Source organism: Macaca thibetana, chromosome 1 (genome assembly GCF_024542745.1).
Source record: "Macaca thibetana thibetana isolate TM-01 chromosome 1, ASM2454274v1, whole genome shotgun sequence".
Classification (NCBI taxonomy): domain Eukaryota; kingdom Metazoa; phylum Chordata; class Mammalia; order Primates; family Cercopithecidae; genus Macaca; species Macaca thibetana.
Window position 1 is genome coordinate 206,131,569 of NC_065578.1, and position 13,162 is coordinate 206,144,730.

The 13,162-nt window shown below is 49.6% G+C and overlaps 1 long non-coding RNA gene across 1 annotated transcript; it reads left to right on the top strand.

Annotated features, from left to right (window-relative positions):
• The first annotated feature begins 2,424 nt into the window (after window positions 1–2,424).
• LOC126942678 (uncharacterized) lies at window positions 2,425–12,414 on the top strand. Its single transcript, XR_007721604.1, has 3 exons — window positions 2,425–2,522; window positions 10,181–10,238; window positions 11,643–12,414. It is a non-coding gene; the product is annotated as an uncharacterized LOC126942678 (long non-coding RNA).
• The last annotated feature ends 748 nt before the right edge of the window (window positions 12,415–13,162 follow it).

Consider the following 13,162-nt stretch of genomic DNA (forward strand, 5'->3'; position numbering starts at 1 on the left):
CCTGGGCGACAGAGCGAGACTCCATCTCAAAAAAAAAAAAAGAGCAAAACTGTTAGAGAGACAAAGAAGGCTCTTATTTGTGCATTATAAGTCCCAGCCTCAAACTTGCCATGCCATGCCATGCCCCTCTGAAATTTAAAACACCCTGATACCAAGCACTCGCTTATTTCAGGTGTCTAAAATAACACCTGGCCAAGTTAATTAAGTTGGGCCAGAGGAAGGGCTAACAGGACCCCAGCATGGCTCTAAGGGTTCTTAATAACTTCTGAGAATTCAGAAGTGGAAGTGTTTGCATATAAGAGCTACATCTGGGCCCGCAGCTCTCAGGGCCCTTGACTTAATTCCTTTTGGGGAGGAATATCCACGCAGGAAGAGAGAACCAGGATATAGCATGCAACCACAATCAGGAATCAGCAGAAACAGAGCCACCCATGCTTGGCTTAGAAACCAGATACCAGGCACTAGGCAGGAATTCGCCCCTGGGAAGCTGTTGCTTAATCCTCTAGTTCCTCAGGCTCCTGGCCTCCTTGACAAAGGCCAAGCCAAACAGGGATCCCAGGTGAGGCCAGGCTGCCCAGCCAGTGCCAGCTCATTCAGGGTTAGATTAGGGCTGGGAGGAGCCCAGGCAAACCTTCAGGATATCAGGCGCTGAACAGAATCCCAGAGGCAGGCAAGTTTCTGCAGCTCCAATAATCCAGTGGAAAAGTGCTAATTTCCCAAAGGCCTTTCATCAAAAGGCCCAAGTCGTCTTTGGCCTGAGTCTAGCTAGAACCACTGGGATCTGGGATGAAACTGAGCAATTGTAGGTCTTGCTGTTGAGAGAAGAGAGGTTTGGCTACAACTGGGTCCCAGTTGACCAGGTCACAAGGATCAGCCAGTTCCTAGGTGCAGAGTTGGGATCCACAGCCTTTGCCCCTAAGCAGCCCCACTGACACCTCCAAGGAACTGTTTTATTATAAAAGGGAGGGGGAAGGGAAAAGAGTTTCTTCCATTATCAAAGGTGGAGGGTAGGGAGAAGAAGAACAGGAGATGGTTGTCTGAGTGTATTTATTTTCTTCTAAAATGTAAACTGAACTGGAAATGCCTACAGAAACACACAGGCACTTTGATCATCAGCCCATTGGGTGGGCAACATGTCTAATCTCTGCTCTGCCCTGCACACTGCAGGTACTTGACAGCTGGATAACAACATCTGCACCATGGTGGTGGCCACATTTATTGGCTTTGTGACATTCATCAGGGCTTCCTTCTTATTAAAAATGCATGGGCTGCAGCTATTTGGAAGGACACCAGATATATTCACTCCAGGTAGAAAACATTTCTCCTTTCTCCAGGAACCCAGATCTTGGAGAATACAGAGAAGGGAGTGGGCAGAGAGTCTCTGGTGGTGGAGGTGGGACACAGAGCCGAGCTGTCCCCAGGTTAGGTGTCTCAGATGAAGGAAGTCCCCCAGAGTGCATTTCCTCCTGGAGTGATTCTGCCGTTATTGACTGTGATGGTAAAGAAATGACTGTGTATTTTCCATTTATTTACTCCCATACATTCTCCACTTTAGTGCAGGGAGGTAAGATTAGGGAACTGGCCCATTTTGTCCCTTTGATTTCTTGTCACTCAGCCCCAAATGTAGCAGCTCAGTGGACAAGCTGCTCCCAGGGAATGACAAACAGCTTGAACATTCCAAGAGGGTAAAAGTTGATGGTGGCAGGTGAGAGAGGCCAGTGCGGGAGGAAAGAACGGGTCCTGAGGAGCCTCCTCCTCAATTCTGTTCATTTTGTAAAACTCGAGATTTTTCCTCTTCCTTCCCTTGGCGTTGAGGCTGTCCCAGTAGACACAGGGAGATTGGGGCAGGGCTGGAGCACTGCGGATGCTCTGATGAGTGAGAATGAGTCACCCGCTCAGGCCTCTTTCAAGTTAAGCAGAGGTAAAGGCCCAGTTTTGTAGTAGCCGAAGTGTGGGGATCCCTCGCACTGATCTGCGTACAGTGGGCCGACGGCAAGCCCTGAGACTCTCAAGTCTCATCCCCAGTGGTCTACCGAGCTGCGCATAGCTAGCTTCCCTGAATTCACTCCAAAGTCCAGTCAAGCCCCGTCTATGCGTTACAGGTAATTAGGCAAGAAAGGGGCAGAAGAGAGCTCTCCCCACCACCCACTAGAAATCTCGTGATGATTCGGCAATTATCGGCAATTATCGCATCGCCTCTCTAAAAATGACAATTCCACCGCACCAGAAGAGACCATTTCCTGATGGTCCGCACCTGTTAACATCAAAATGTTAATTGAATGCAGGCCCCAGGCAGAAGCAACTTCCTGGGCATGCGCGTTAAGAGACAAAAAATGGTGACGTTTGACGACCACTCCACCAGAAAAGGGAAGAAAGTCTCAGAGGGGCCTGCGTGGAACTCCCTAAACACACTGCGCATGCTCCATCCCAAAGGGTAAGGCGAGCACTGCGCATGCAGGAAACCCACCCTGTAAGGGAAGAATCCTGGGGAAGAGGTGAGCCTATGAAGTCCCAGGATCAAGGTTAAAGACCCTCTTTTTTTTTTTACTGTCTTCTTGTGCTCTCTTTTCTCTCGTGGACCTTCAGGCGTCTGCGTGGGTCTCTTTCAAGCGAATTTTCCTTTCTTTCCTGTTCTAAAACCTTTTAACTAAACTTCCACTCCTGCTCTGAAACTTGCTCGGTCTCTTTTTCTGCCTTACGCCCCTCCGTCGAATTCTTTCTTCTGAGGAGGCAAGGACTGCAGTTGCTGTGGACCCATAGGGATTCGCCCTTGGTAACTCGGGGTAACTCGGGTGTCCTGCACTGCTGACATATGTAGCAAGTCCTGTCTTCGGGTTGGCAGGCACCACGGCTGACACCACAGGCGCAGAGAGAGGGGAAAGACCAAGAAGTGACTCATGACATCACCCTCGTCTCTGGAAGACAAGATGTTGGTCTCGTCAGGTGCCTTGCAGTCTTCAGTGTTGGCTGCAGCCAGAGCCCCAGCAATGCAGACCAGGATGAGGGAAAGCAGCTGGAAGAGGCCTACAGCACTTTTTATTAATAAATCCAGAGAACGTGTTATATAAAGTGTAAGACAATCACCATTGCATGCATGTATTCATTCACTCATTCAGTAAGGAATTTTCCATTTCTTTATAAATGAGTAAAAGGTACAGGCTGGGTGGCCTTGGACAGTATCCGATTAATGAAAGACAGATTTGAATAAAAATGTGTAAGGTCTCAAATACCAGGCTACTTACTTCCTTACACGGTATTCAGAGGGGAGCCTTTGAAAGTTTATAGCGAGAAGGAAAACAAATATGATTTTCTGGTTCCTAATACTTTCCCATGGATAGTAACAGTTTGCCTACAGATTCAGCAAACCATGGTGTTCTGTAAGATGCATGGACCGTTCTGAGCACCAGGACGCTGGCTGCAAGCTGCGGGGCCCTTCGTCCACCGGGGTCTGTCCTGGTCCCTAGGCGAGCTGTGGCAGGGTCTCTCTGGCGGTCCACACAAGTGGCCTGGGGCAGGCGATCAGGAAGCAGAGGCAGAGCAGCTGGGGGAGGACTGGGATGACTGAACCTCTCCTGCTTAGGTTCAGGGGCCCTCCCTTGAAGGTGCGGCCTGCGTGAGACTTGGATCCACAGCCTGGTAACCAAAACTGGCACACCCAGCACAGTCACCTCCGCGGCAGCGCGTGACCTACATCAGCCAGTCAGCAGCTCTTATTGAGGAGCTCCTAGGTCCAAGTGCCTGTGCAGCATGACGGGGAGGGGGGCTTACCTACATTGAATTAGCAAAGTGAGATATACACACATGAGAAGTTCCAGAAGCAGCAAAGGATCACGGATGGTTGCAGAAGCTGAGTGGGGTGGAAGGAAGGACTTGGAGAGGAGGTGGCACTGGAGCTGGGAGTTGAGGGAGAACTAGAGGGAAATTAGGAAACCCGAAGATGAGAGGGTGTTTTGGGCACGGTGAGGAAAAAGGAGTGGGAGAACATGTGTGAGCTATGCTCCAGAGAAGTGAACACTCAGTATGGCAGAGCCCGTTTTGGGGGCGGGTGGCGTTCATTTGCCATTAAGGTGGCAAAGCTAGGTTTAAACCAGCCTTTTGATGCTTCTGAAAGTCAGGCTGAAGGTTTGGACGGTCTTCAGAGAAGAACCATGGAAAGTTTGTGGCAAAGAAACCAGATTCAGTGAGACGGTGTTGATGGAGAATTCAGCCTGTGCCAGGGATTGTGTTAGGGACTGGGGGTTTGACCGTGTTAAGACACGGTCTCTGTCTTTAGAGAGTTTCCAACTGGGGGAATAAGACACATAAGAAACAGATATTTTTGGTTTCACGTGATAAGGGCTGTGGTACAAATATTCAGAGGTTGTTGTTGCAGCTTAGGAGAAGGGCAGGACACCTGGTTGTGTGGAACACAGGGAGGGAAGGGGAGGGAGGCAAGTGTGAAAGTCAGTGTACACAATGGGAGGGTTTGTACCTTCTCCTGAGGGCGAGAGGCAAGGAAGAGGTGGACCAGACTTGGACTCCAGCCTGGGGAGTGGCAGGGAGGATGCCGGAGCGATTCGGGAGGTGGATGAACGAGGTCAGGGTGGGAGAGAGGGGGAAGTGGTCGTTAATTGAGGTGAATGAGTCCAGCAGCCCTCTGACGAGTGGACAGAATGGACGGGAAGGTACTAGAAGGTAAAGACACCCATCAGGAAATGAAGGACCTCGTACAAAGTGAGAAAAGCTGGAATGGAGAAGGAACAAGACAAATAGGCTCTTGGAATGGTCCAGCTACCTGGCTGAGAGTGGCCTGTGAAAGGGGCGATCTTACTGCAGTGAGGTTTCTCTTTTAAATAAGTCTGCTCCTTTCTGTTACATCAAAAGAAGAAGAAAATTCCTCAAAACCGCCCGAAGACCACCAGTGCTAACACTTTGGAAACATTTCCTTCAGATCATTTTTCCTGCATCGATTTGTGTTTGGTTTTAACATGGTTCTAATCACACTGTGGATCTTTGCTGCCTTTAACATTCTAGTGTGTATATTTCTCTGCATGTTAAATTTATCCTGGCTATGACAGATGTTCATGTTTTCAGGTAGATTTACGTGAAGAGGCTCATTTGCCACTTTTCGTTTCCTGCTTCACAGTAAACTTTGCAAATGTTGCTCCATTCCCTTCCTTGCCTGCCATCCCCCGCTTCACTCACTCACTCACCTCACTCACCTCACCTCACTCATTCACCTTACCTCACTCACTCACTAACCTCACTCACCTCACCTCACTCACCTCACCCACCTCACCTCACTCACCTCACTCACCTCACCTACCTCACCTCCCTCACCTCACCTTCCTCACTCACCTCACTCACTCACCTCACTCAATCACCTCGCCTCACTTACCTCACTCACTCACCTCACTCACCCACCTCACTCACCTCACCTCACTCACCTCACCTCACTCACCTCACTCACTCACCTCACTCACCTCACCTCACTCACCCACCTCACTCACCTCACCTCACTCACTCACCTTACCTCACTCAGTCACTAACTTCACTCACCTCACCTCACTCACCTCACCCACCTCACCTCACCTCACTCACCTCACCTCCCTCACCTCCCTCACCTCACCTTCCTCACTCACCTCACTCACTCACCTCATTCACCTCACTCACTCACCTCATTCACCTCACTCACTCACCTCACTCACTCACCTCAACTCACTCACCTACCTCACTCACCTCACCTCATTCACCTCATTCACCTCATTCACCTCACTCACCTCACTCACCTCACTCACCCATCTCACTCACCTCACCTCACTCACCTCACTCACTCACCTCACCTCACTCACTCACCTCACTCACCTTACCCACTCACCTCACTCATCTCAATCACTCACTCACCTCACCTCAATCACTCACTCACCTCACTCCACTCACTCACCTCACCTCACTCACCCACCTCATTCACCTCACCTCACTCATCTCACCTCACTCACCTCACTCACCTCACCCACTCACCTCACTCACTCACCTCACTCACCTCATCTCAATCACTCACCTCACTCACCTCATTCACCTTACTCACTCACCTCACCCCACTCACCTACCTCACTCACCTCATTCACCTCACTCACTCACCTCACCCACCTACCTCATTCACCTCACTCACCTCACCCACTCATCTCACCTCACTCACCTCACCTCACTCACCTCACTCACTCACCTCACTCACCTCACTCATTCACCTCACCACACTCACTCACTTCACTCACCTCACCTCCCTCATCTCACCTCCCTCACTCACCTCACTCACCCATCTAACTCACCTCAATCACTCACTCACCTCACTCATCTCACTCACCTCACTCACCTCACTCACCTCACTCACCTCACTTACTCACCTCACTCACCCACTCACCTCACTCACTCACCTCACCACCCTCACTCACCTCCCTCACTCACCTCAACTCCCTCACCTCACCTCCCTCACTCACCTCACCTCACTCACTCACCTCACCCACCTCACCCACTCATCTCACTCACCTCACTCACTCACCTCACCTCACTCACCTCACTCAGTCACCTCACTCACCTCACTCACTCACCTCACCACACTCACTCATCTCACTCACCTCACTCACCTCACCTCCCTCACCTCACCCACCTCACTCACCTCACTCACCTCCCTCACTCACCTCACTCACTTACCTCACTCACCTCACTTACCTCACCTCACTCACTCACCTCACCCACCTCACTCACTCATCTCACTCACCTCACTCACTCACCTCACCTCACTCACCTCACTCACTCACCTCACTCACCTCACCTCACTCACCTCACTCAGTCACTCACCTCACTCACTCACCTCACTCACTCACCTCACCACACTCACCTCACCTCACTCACTCACCACACCTCCCTCACCTCACCTCCCTCCCTCACTCACCTCACTCACCTCACTCACTCACCTTACCTCACTCACCTCACTCACCTCACCTCACTCACCTCACCCACCTCACCCACTTATCTTACTCACCTCACTCACTCACCTCCCTCACTCACTTCACTCACTTCCCTCACTCACCTCACTCACCTCACTCACTTACCTCACTCACTGAACTCACCACACTCACCTCACTCACCTCACTCACTCACCTCACCTCCCTCACCTCACCTCCCTCACTCACCTCACCTCCCTCACCCACCTCACTCACCTCCCTCACTCACCTCACTCACCTCCCTCACTCACCTCACTCACCTACCTCACTCACCTCCCTCACTCACCTCACTCACCTCACCTCACTCACTCACCTCACCTCACTCACTCACCTCACCTCACTCACCTCACCCACTCACCCACTCACCTCACCTCACTCACTTCACTCACCTCACCTCACTCATCTCACTCACTCACCTCACCTCACTCACCCCACCTCACTCACCTCACTCACCTTACCCACTCACTTCACCCACTCACTTCACTCACTTCAATCACTCACTCACCTCACTCACTCACCTCACTCATCTCACTCACCTCACCTCAATCACTCACTCATCTCACTCACCTCACTCACCTCACTCACCTCACCTCACTCACCTCACTCACTCAAACCTCACTCACCTCACTTACTCACCTCACTCACCTCACTCACTCACCTCACCACACTCACTAACCTCACTCACCTCACTCACCTCACCTCCCTCACCTCACCTCCCTCACTCACTTCACTCACCTCACTCACCTTACCTCACTCACTCAGCTTACCTCACTCACCTCACTCACCTCACCTCACTCACTCACCTCACCCACCTCACCTCACCTACTCATCTCACTCACCTCACTCACTCACTCACCTCACCTACCTCACTCACCTCACTCACTCACCTCACTCACCTCACTCACCCTCACTCACCTCCCCCACCTCACTCACCTCACTCACTCACCTCACCTCACCCACTCATCTCAATCACCTCACTCACTCACCTCACCCACTCACCTACTTCACTCACCTCACCTCACTCACTCACCTCACCTCATTCACCTCACTCACCTCACTCACTCACCTCACTCACCTCATTCACCTCACTCACCTCACCTCACTCCACTCACCTCACTCATTTCACTCACCCCATTCACCTCACTCACCTCACCTCACTCACTCACCTCACTCACCTTACCTCACCTCACTCACCTCACTCAGCTCACCTCACTCAGCTCACTCACTCACCTCACTCACTCACCTCACCCACTCACCTCACTCACCTCACCTCAATCACTCACTCACCTCACTCACCTCACCTCAATCACTCACTCACCTCACTCACCTCACTCCACTCACTCACCCTCCTCACTCACCTCACCTCACTCATCTCACCTCACTGACTCACCTCACCTCACTCACTCACCTCACTCACCTCACTCACTCACCTCACCTCATTCACCTCACTCACCTCACCTCACTCACCTCACTCACCTCACTCCACTCACTCACCTCACTCACCTCACCCACTCACCTCACCTCACTCATCTCACTCCACTCACCTCACTCACTTCACCTCACTCACCTCACTCACCTCACTCACTCACCTCACTCACCTCACTCACCCACCTCACTCACCTCACTCACCTCACTCACTCACCTCACTCACCTCACCCACTCACCTCACCTCACTCATCTCACTCCACTCACCTCACTCACTTCACCTCACTCACCTCACTCACCTCACTCACTCACCTCACTCACCTCACTCACCCACCTCACTCACCTCACTCACCTCACTCACTCACCTCACTCACCTCACCTGACCTCGCTTGCTCACTCACTCACTCATTCACTCGCGCCTGACCTTCTTTCTTTCCTTCCTTCTTCTTCTTTTTTTTTTTTTGAGACAGTTTTGCCCTTTTTGCCTAGGCTCGAGTACAGTAGTGAAATCTCAGCTTACTGCAGCCTCCGCCTCCCAAATGATTCTCCTGCCTTAGACTCCCGTGTAGCTGGGATTAGAGGCGCCCACCACCACGCCCAGCCAATTTTTGTATTTTTAGTAGAGACAAGGTTTCACCATGTTGGCCAGGCTTGAACTCCTGACCTCAGGTGATCTGCCCACCTCAGCCTCCCAAAGTGCTGGGATTACAGGCGTGAGCCACTGTGCCCAGCCTCTTTCCTTGTTTCTTATCTTCCTAGTTCTCTTCTTACTGCCTCCCTTCATTTCCAGGGTCATGAATAGACATTTTCTTTCAAATCAGCAAGTTTCTTTGTAAGACATACACCAGAGAATATCTCTAAGGCCTAAACTCTCAGAGGTTTCAAGGCATCTGCTGGACAGAGGAAGGATTTCCGGTGATGGAGGCCTCACTCCAAGGGGCGGGGAACTGGTGGCTGATGACTCCAAGCCAGGGACACTTGTCAAGATGAAGAGGAGAGGAAGGTGAGACTTGGCCCAGGCAGATGAAGATGTTTCCTGGATTTTTCAAGGCTACAGAGGCTCAGAAAGAGGAGACTATAACACATTCCATTTAGAGAGGGGCAAAAAATGTATGGTGTATCAACTAAGCCACTGGCCCACATTTGGGAGGAGTTTGCATATTAAAGAGCAGGGCCAGGCACGATGACTCACACCTGTAATCCCAGCACTTTGGGAGGCCGAGGAGGGCGGATCACGAGGTCAGGAGATCGAGACCATCTTGGCCAACATGGTGAAACCCTGTCTCTACTAAAAATACAAAAATTAGCTGGGCGTGGTGGCGTGTGCCTGTAATCCCAGCTACTTGGGAGGCTGAGGCAGGAGAATCCCTTGAACCCAGGAGGTGGAGGTTGCAGTGAGCCGAGATCATGCCACTGCACTCCAGACTGGCAACATAGCGAGACTCCGTCTCAAAAAATAAAATAAAATAATATTAAAGAGTACGAGTTCCCAACCCTGCTCTAAAATACCTATTGGTCCATGGGCTGTTAGGAACAGAGCCACATAGCAGGAGGTGAACGGCAGGCAAGGAAGTGAAGCTTCATCTGTATTTACAGCTGCTCCCCATCACTCCCATTACTGCCTGAGCTCTGCCTCCTGTCACAACTGCTGCAGCATTAGATTCTCATAGGAGTTTGAACCCTATTGTGAACTGTGCATGGGAGGGATCTAGGTTGCTCCTTATGAGAATCTAATGCCTGATGATCCGTCACTGTCTCCCATCACCCCCGAGATGGGACCATCTAGTTGTAGGAAAACAAGCTGAGGACTCCCACTGATTCTAGACTGTGGTGAGTTGTATAATTATTTCCTTATATATTATAATATAATAATAGAAACAAAGTGCACAATAAATGTAATGCACTTGAATCATGCCGAAACCATTCCACCCTCCAAACGTGGAAAATTTGTTTTCCACAAAACCAGTCCCTGGTGCCAAAAAGGTGGGGACCACTGTTATAGAGTGTTTCCAGTGAGGCTTCATAAGAACCAGTTTGTTCTTCCTTTGCTTCCTACCTAATAGGTACACACAGCCTCTCTCTCTCTCCCCTACAACCCTGTGTCTCTCTATGTCTCTCTCTCTCTCTCAGACACACATACTTTCTCTTTTTCTCTGTGTCTTTCTCTCTGTCTGTTTTTCTCTCTCCTTGGCTCTCTTTCTCTCTCCTTTAACCCAGTGAAATTTCCAAAGGAGCATTTGTTCAGTACTCATGATAACAAGTTTCCTTTGTCCTATATGCCTGCCACTGTCCCCAGCCCTTGTATGTGTATTTTTCACCACACTTCCAGGAGGAAGATACCATCATTATGCACAGAAGGGATACCTCACATGTCCACAGTCACACAACCAGTCAGTGTCAGAGGCTGGATTTGAACGCAGTGTGTTTGGGGAGTCACCTGCTCCCAAAGTCCATTTTTTTAACCACTGTGCCATACTATGATCTTGCTATGTTATATTCGTTCAACTTCATAGTTTTCAAAGAGAAGATAGAATCACAGTGGGATTTTACTGCGGAGACAAACATTATGTTCAAGGTTCTTTTGACCTGAATGTAGATGATGTACCAAAGACTCACAGTTTCTTGCAGTTCAGTCTTTGGGTGACTGGTTTATCTAGCCAGGCAAGGAGTAACCCAGGAAAACGTTTTGCTTTTTCCTGAGCTGTCTGGAGAACAGTTAGGCCTTTGCCTTAACAGTGCAGCCTGGCCTTAGTGATGTTGAGCCTTTGTGTTCATCTGACCTCCATGACCGAAGGCCTCAGAGTGAGGACAATGTGTTCCACTGGCCTGATCTAATGAGAATATCATTGCCTGTGCCCGGTGTGTTGGGGCAGTCCACCCTGTCATCCCCCAGTGCCCCCATTCCTATCTCTGTATTGACAAGCAGAGTAAGAATCTGTAGAGTAAGAACTCTGTCTGCAAGACGAAATCACCAGTGTTGATTTCTAAAGCTCCCTTTTGTGTGGCTTGCTTCTGTGAGGTTCTTGAAAGACTTTCACTCTGCAGGAGCCAGGACTGGAGTCCACTCACCCCCACTAGCCACATGCTTCCTGCCCCAAATGTCAAGGTTTTCATTTGACCATGGTATAATGAGCTGTATAAAATTAAAAACAGCTAAATACCACCTTATTTACAGTAATTTTCTATTTTCTGTACTCATCACCGAAACCTCTCCTTAACAATGCCAACCTCCAGATCATACCAATCACCACTGAGAAGCCCAATCACTACAACCACTAACCACAACATAAATCAACGTGAGGACCTGAGAGCTCACTCGCTCCCACTCTGTCCCTAGCCCAGCCTGGTTTTTCCATCACATGCTTCTTAGGCAGCAGGGAGCTGAGGCAGGGGGGAACATTTAGTTCCCTTTTCAAAGACTGGGGACACTTAAAAATATCTCCAAGTAAGCAACAGCATTCAGAGGACGCTTATTTAGACTTTGTAGGAGCCTGGTGTTGGGACTCTGGCTCCTGGATGGCCTCAAACCTGCCCTTGGGCTTGGCCGAGGCTGGTCTGGGAGTACCATTTGCAAATGGCTCTTGCTTCACTGTTGCGTCTCCATCTGGGTAAACAACCTAGCAACAGCCCTGGCTCTTCTTAAGGCTGTCTGTTATAGACTGAACTGTGTGCCCCTCAGATTTATTTGTTAAAGTCCTGACCCCAGTACACCTCAGAATGTGACTGCATATGGAAATAGGGCATGTAAAGCAGTCATGAAGGTTAAGTAAGGTCATATGGATTGGCTCTAGTTCAATGTGACTGGTATCCATCTAAGAAGAGGAAGAGACACCAGAGCTTACTCTCTTTCCACGCACACAATGGCCGTGTGAGCACACAGTGAGAAGATGCTATCTGCAAGCCAAGAAGAGAGGCCTTGAGAGAAACCAAACCTGCCAACACCTTGATCTTGGACTTCTAGCCTCAAGAACTGTGAGAAAATAAATTTCTGCTGTTTATTCCACCCAATTTGTGGCACTTTGTTATGGCAGCCCAAGCCAACTAAGATACCATCCATGTAATTTCTTCTTGTATGGCAAGGTCTTAACATGAGACGTGAATGAATCAATGGCCATTTCTATGCAGAAATTTAGAAGCATTCTTGAGTTATCATGGGGAGATTTAAATTCTCCGTATATGAACCCCTCTAGTCTGTACTTTCTTATAGGAAAATTCTCTGTGAGATTGGAATATTCTAGAAGTTAACCAAAAGGATCTTAATTTACTCTATCTCCTATTCCTCACATTCCTAGCACTGTTAATTACTCTTCTCCCTCAACCTCTGCTCCATCCCTTTGGAAAGCCCATGCATTTAGTAGATGTTTATTGAGGGCTTCTTTAGGCCAGCCTAGGCTTTAGGCACTGGAGCTATGGGAATGAAGAAAACAGGTAAGGCACGTGGTCTCACATGGCTTCCATCCCAGCAGAGGAAAACAGAAATAAAAATAAATAAATAAATAAGGACTATATCAGGTAGTGAAAAGCTATTCAGAAATTTTAAATACAGCAATGCAAGAATGACTGAGAGCCTGCTTTGGTTAGGCAGACAGGAACTCTGTCCTTTCCAACTAAAAACCATTCTACTCCCTCTTCTCCTCTTTCCATCACCATAACTACCCCTTGAGTGCAAGCTCCTGGACTGGGCTCCTGCAAGAGCATTCTAATTGACCTCTCTGCTACCTCCTTTGCACCACCGCAGTTCATTTTCCACATAG